Source organism: Hypanus sabinus, chromosome X1 (genome assembly GCF_030144855.1).
Source record: "Hypanus sabinus isolate sHypSab1 chromosome X1, sHypSab1.hap1, whole genome shotgun sequence".
Lineage (NCBI taxonomy): Eukaryota > Metazoa > Chordata > Chondrichthyes > Myliobatiformes > Dasyatidae > Hypanus > Hypanus sabinus.
In genome coordinates, this window is record NC_082738.1 from 2,749,033 (window position 1) to 2,755,805 (window position 6,773).

A 6,773-nucleotide genomic window follows, 5' to 3' on the forward strand; every position below is an offset into this window, starting at 1 on the left:
CAACAGTATCAGTCTCTGCCGTTCCTTTGGATTCATCAGATGCATGGAGAGGGGGAGCCATACTGCACGGGCAACAGCTTACCTCCATATCATACTGCCCTGGCTTGTGTATCTGGACAGCTGGGATGCAATATCCATGATCAACTCTGACTGACGGAGGACTCAATAAGAAATTAACAATCGTGGTGAGGTTGTGACATTTCTTCATTGTGGATGTGAAGTTCTCCATGCTAAGTACAAACCTTGTAAAGTTCCTTCTAGTATCATACTCATCTCTAATATAACAATTTGAAATTAATAACTTCATTTCTGACATTTCCACATGCTACATATATGCTACATCTGTCACGCAATAATTTTCTATCCCTTTTTTTATCCTGTCAACAGAAGGCAATAGGAAACACCCATCACCATTCCATTAACCAGCTCCCTTAGCACAGATAAAAAAATCGACTCTGGGGCATCCCAGCTCGTACTGCTTCAGCGTACTACTTGCAGTGATTATCCATCATTAAAATTTTAAATAACTTATTTGACTTTATTGCAATACTACAGAGAGAGAGAAAAAGAACTAAGAGTGCTTATGACTAACCAATAAGACAGCTTGGTTTAGTTAGTCACATGCTCCCATCTGAATGACTAGCTTTTTGGTTTTAACACTACTCCAGAAAGTGAATATATGAACCAGCTTCACACTTTACCACCTTATCAGATGTGTTGTCCAACAGAAAGTCTTGCTCTGGTGGTTGATCAGAAAGATTCACTCGAGGTTTTCAAAACAAAACAATGCATTCTTCTAGTGACTTGAAGGACATTCTTTCCTGAATTAATAGCAGCAAACCAAGTTTGATGGCCCGATTTTTCAGTGCCATTTGTGATATCTTGCAGCACTGTCTATATTCCATGTTTCTATGTTCTATATTCTATTCCAAAATAGCAATCATCATTTTTTTTTTATTTAACATAGAGTATTTGTTGTGTGTTAAGACTGATTATAAAGGAAAACCTTCCTTGTAATTCCTTGGAGAGGGAATTTCAGATATTGCAGCCAGACGCATGAAGTTTAGCAATGAAAAATGCTAGAAGCCATTCCAAATTAGGGATTTCACATATCAGGGAAAAAACAATTTTTGATTCAATGTTTAAACATGTCATGTAACATCTGCAAACATCCAAAGAAAGTTGAAGGGCAATTTCGCGACAGGAAAGGTCTAGTGTTGAAAGCTTTTGCTGGATCATGATTGGTCAGGTGAAAAGGTTAACTTCCTGAACAAATTGGAAAATGAGTACAATGGCAACTATTATCTACAAACAAAAATATCATTGTTTCAGTCTGTTAATCACACCTGCAATGAAGAACTGCTGAGTTCATAGGCATTTATTGGGCACTCTTTTAATACATTTTGCAATGGAAACATCTTCAATGAATTGCACACTGTTTCACTTTAAAGCAGCCTGTTGTCTTAATTCCTCCTTTCATGTATATATATATTTGTTGCTTTCTGCCAATTTCATTTCACCACCATCCCATGACCTGCGGTTTATATGTTGATGTTGCTAGCTACTTACGCTTAATAGTATCTGAATCTTTTATAACTCATGAATTAAACAGTGGGTAACACGAGTTGCGGATCGTGAAAGTGTTTCATCATCTGTAATTGGCTGAGGCACAGCATTGCAGTATTCTCGCTCTGGGCCAATTATATCTATAAGAAGAATGGATTCCAGTCCCTGTAGATAGAAATCAAGATAATAATAACAATAATAATAGTTCTTCAGCTACACATATAAAGATGTCATTGGTTACCACTTTAATGTTTATTGTGTTTTGGTTTCCACCTAAGTAGCCTCCAACCTGATGGCATGAACATCGATGTCTCCTTCCAGCATTTTTTATTCTTTCTTTCCCCTCCCCCTTCCCTCTTCTTCTACTCCCGCTCTGGCCTCTTGACTCTTCTTCTCACCTGCTGAACACCTTCCTCCTCCCTTTTCTCCTTTGGCCCACTCTCCACTCCTTTCAGATTCCTTCGTCTCCAGCTCTTTACCTTTTCAACCCACCTGGCTTCACCCATCACCTTCTAGCTGTCCTCCTTTCCTTCCCTTCACCTTATTATTCTGGCATCTTCCCCCTTCCTTCCCAGTCCTGAAGAAGGGTCTTGGCCTGAAATGTTGACTGTTTGTTCATTTCCATAGATGCTGCCTGACCTGCTGAGTTCCTCCAGCATTTTGTGTGTGTTGATTTGGATTTCCAACATCTACAGAATTTCCTGTGTTTGTGAATTTTGGGTGTTTCAGTTTTTGTAGATTCTCCCCTCTGCTCTTGTAGTTAGCAGTATAGTAATTATTCATTTGACTAGAAATCCAGAGACACAGATTAATGTTCAATGTGAAGTGAGCCCATTAATTCACTGATGCCCTTTGGAGGAGTAAGCTCGATGCTACAGACAACAGCAACATGCTTGAATGTTATCTGCCCTCTGAAGTGGCCTAGCATGTTGTCAAGTTGCAACATGAAGGAAACATAAATGCCAATGTGCAATAAATGAGCCTCACTGTGTTATTTTCCAGTGGATACCTCTAAGCTCCAGTCCACCCAACGTGGGAGCTGGGTCAGTGAATGTTGGCAGGGAATTGTAGCTCAACTGAGCCCACTCCTGCTCTCACCTGAAGTCCAGTATGGGTTGCTGGCTATAACTACCATAAAATACAGGTGGATTATTGGTGGTCAAACGATGCAACCCCACAGAAAATTCAGCACAGATTATATATTCAAACTGTAACTCTAAGATTTATACAGGTGAATTTTTTTGTAACTCTATATTCTTCGTTCCGTTTTCCTTTTTTGCTACCACAATGTCCTTATATATGGAGTGGTCGGTCTGGATGGTATGCAATCAACAGCTTTACACTGTGACAAGATAAACCAATTCCATTTCCTTTTATTTAATTACTTATTGGTGCACAGAACAAAATAGGCCCTTCTGGCCCTACAAGCCATTCAAATTGTGGGAGGAAGCTGGAGAACCTGGAGGAAACCCACACATTCCACAAGGAGGACTTACAAATTCCTTACGGAGGATGTCAGGATAGAACTCCAAACTCCAACGCCCTGAGCTGTAATAGTGTTGTGCTAACCGCTCAGCTACTATGGCTAGAACCAAAGGGGTAGTCTGGTGGTACAATTAGTAGGGCTGCTGCTCCACAGCTGCAGTGACCAAGGTTTTATCCTGACCCTCAGTACTCTCTATAGAGTTTACACATTCTCCCTGTGACTGTGTGTGTTTCCTCCAGGTGCTCAAATTTCCTCCCATATCCCAAAGTTACATAGGTTGGTAAATTAGCTGACCACTGTAAATTGTCCCTAGTGTGTAGGTGAGTGGTAGCTCAGAGACTAGTTAATGGGAAAATGGAGAAAATCAAATGGCATTAGTGTATGATTAGTGCATATGAGTGCTTGTTGATCAGTGCCACCTTGGTGGACAAAAGGGCATATTCCTGTGCTGTAGAACTCTATAGAACTTCTACGTAGTGATGCTGAAATGTAAATTATTTTTCTTTGTTGTGTTAATATCATAGTCCATTTTTTTGGGAATTTTTAGCAACATCAACCCTATAAATGAGGGTCATCTATCACCATGACCTTGAGTCCAGTTGAAGGGTCTCAACTGCATTCCCCTCCTTAGCTGCTGCCTAGCCTGTTGAATTCCCCCCGTGTTGTATGTGTTGTTGTAGGTCCCAGTGACTGCAGTCCCTTGTGTCTCCATATCACCAACTGAGATTCATTCCAAGATGCTTTAAATGCTTTCAACAGGCTTGGTCCCAAGTTGTGCAATTTATTTTCTAAACTTTACCTTCGCTCACATTCTCTCTCTTCCTTTAAAACACATCCTAAAACTGAAGCAAAAACAAACTGCTGGAAGAATTTAGTAGTTAGAAGCATCTGTGGAGACAAAGGGTAGCTGACATTTCAGGTTGAGACTGAGAGCAAAGAGCAGAGAGTACAGATAGCCTTTAGCTATGATAGTGAGACAGAGGGTTGAGGCAGGTTGTGGACTGAGAGGTTCACTGGCTGGAAAGAATCTGGACTAAACTGGCCACAGATGTTACAGGCACTCTTGTTGGAGTGTAGGATTACAGCCCAGCAGCTGTCAGCAGCTATACAACAGTCAATAAAGGGAGTGTTTCAGCATTTCACAGGTCAGACCAGGATACACTCACTGCTACAACCGTGAGCTGGGATAACAAGAAGAGACATTATGATGCTCTGGATATTTTCCTGAATTACTTTGGAATGGTGCTTCAACTATTCCTTCCCCTCCTCTATAAGGTGTATTTTTCTCAAAAATCAGAGTAATTTATATATTGCACTGTACTGTTGACGCAGAACAACAGATTTCACAACATATGTCTGTGATAAGAAACCTGATTCTGATTCTGTTTCTGAAATTGTTCTACAGGCACCAGCTATCTTCCTTTATCTTGGCCAAGCACCTTTTCTTCGTCTTATAATGGAACACAAGCTTGTGCATTCTTCGACCAGAAATGCGGTCCAACAGGACTTCTTCCCATCAAATGGTGCCAATGATGACCAGACAACAGATGGAACCTGTCACATAAATGGATTCATCATACTGTAGCCTTGTTACTTTGTGGAAATTTCCTTCAAAAAGCAAGCAGATTTCTGAAATAATAACCATGTTTTCATCAGCTGTGATTGTAATAATATCAGAAGCAAAAAATACATGAACCCTTGGAGAACAGATCCGGTCTGTGGAATTCCCAGTGTTTTATTAAGCTAGTGCTGCACTGTTTAGCTTGTGATTTGGTAGGGCTTATTTTGAGTTCATAGTAAGTTATTTATTGGATTCCATTTGCCCTGCAGTTGTTATTTTTTAAGTGTACAATTGCATGAGAAAGGGAAATGTCACTATCTCGGACTCTGCTGTGGAGCCTGGTGCCCTCACAGGTGGGCAGCCGAAAGGGATCGGCAATCACACTCATGAGTATGGTCCTTCCAGCCAATTAGGACTTCTTGGTGGTTGTATTTAACTCCCTTCCTTTCGTTTCAGTCTTGTCGAGTCTCGACTGAAGCAGAGTGAGGGAAGTGCTGACTGCTCACGTTGGTCCACATTCCGGGAAAGCAGATGACAATTTAGGTTGATGCTGTAAAGGGGTGGTCTTAGTTTAGTATTAAGTTGTTGCTTCCAGGTCAGAGTGACGGTGTTAGATTGTTCTTTGAGAGTTTAGTTAGTGGCCCTGTTGGCCTAGCGTTTATTATTTTCCTTTTGTTCTGCACAGCTCTTATTAAAATTCAGTGAACTGTTCAGTTACTTCAGTGTCTTTCCCTCTGCACTTGCACCATCACCGAACCCTGTGACTGCAAGACTCCAGCATCAAAATAGACCGAGTGGAGAGACAGCGGACACCATGGCCCTGAAGCTGGCTGGTCAGGTAGGAGAGAAGTTACAGACTGTGGAGTCTGGGTTGGCAGAAGTGGCCCATGCTCTCTGATCAGCAAGCCCAGCCCAAACCGAAGCTGGCTGTTCAGGTAGGAGAGAAGTTACAGACTGTGGAGTCTGGGTTGGCAGAAGTGGCCCATGCTCTCTGATCAGCAAGCCCAGCCCAAACCGAAGCTGGCTGTTCAGGTAGGAGAGAAGTTACAGACTGTGGAGTCTGGGTTGGCCGAAATGGCCCATTCCAGCATGGGTTGAGCAGAGGTGTCCAACATGACATCACAATGCAGGACAAACAGGTCAGCCTGGCCTTCGAATAGTTAACCAGGCAACTGAGCAGTGCTGCGAGAGAACGTCCCAAGCCTCTTACTCTAGATCACCGTTTGTCCTCACCCTCTCTCCCATGCAGACAACAAAGGAGCTTCTGTAGGTGGCCAGCATGCACCTCTCAGGAGGAATGAGATTGGCACAGAAGAACAGGTGCTGCCTCTACTGTGGCTCTCCAAGACACGTTCAGGCATCAGTCTCCAAGTTCCCAGTAAAAGTGGAGATCCATCAGTAAGAAGGGGAATTCTTCCTGCAGGCATCTTCCCCTAATCGTACAGTGCTCCGAGTTTCCTTGTCGTGTGTCTCAGACCCATGAGCTTCAAGTATTTATTGACTCCAGGGCAAATGGAAACCTCAGGGATATTTCTCTGCCTCAAAAATGGGGAGTTCCCAATCGGAGAATCTTGGAATAAAAGGCAGATTGTAACACCATAACAGCAACTGTCAGTCTCCCCTTTTGCTGTGAATTGAGTGATGTCTCTGTCCCTCGTTAGTGAGAGAGAGGGAGGGTCTGTGGCACGTCAAACAGTTTTTGTTGACTACAGGTCACGGTCTCTCTTTGGGTGCTTTGCTACTGGCTGGATGGATGGTGGACGCTGACACATTTTGCTGAAATGGGCCGGGTAGGGGGAGGTTGTTACGTTGCTGCTTGCGCAGGGAGGGGGAGGGGGACAGGAGGCTTTGGGGTTCTAATGCTTTGCTGTCGTTCATTCTGTTGGGGTTCTTCCTTCTCTCGTGCATGTCTGTGAAGACTAAATATTTCAGGTTGTATGCTGTGTACGTTCTCTGAATGGACGGCCTCTAGGCACCAGCAAGATCCACCTTGCCACAATACCCTCCAACTTGTGCTACAAGACAACGGCTCTTCCTCCAACTTGTTGATTCACTGAATTGTCAGTGGTGCTTGGCCTCCCTGGGCTACCTCAACACAATCCATGGATCGATAAGTCCCTAAGGGCACTCCAAGAGCGGGGACTGGCATGCCTGTCAGGG

At 43.1% G+C, this 6,773-nt stretch overlaps 1 long non-coding RNA gene across 1 annotated transcript in view; it reads left to right on the forward strand.

Moving 5' to 3' along the window:
- LOC132385014 (uncharacterized) overlaps positions 1-4,798 on the forward strand; it is a 48,289-nt gene extending 43,491 nt beyond the window's left edge. Inside the window, exon 3 of the long non-coding RNA XR_009509053.1 lies at positions 4,458-4,798. This is a non-coding gene — a long non-coding RNA (uncharacterized LOC132385014). The remainder of the gene's footprint in view (positions 1-4,457) is intronic.
- The last annotated feature ends 1,975 nt before the right edge of the window (positions 4,799-6,773 follow it).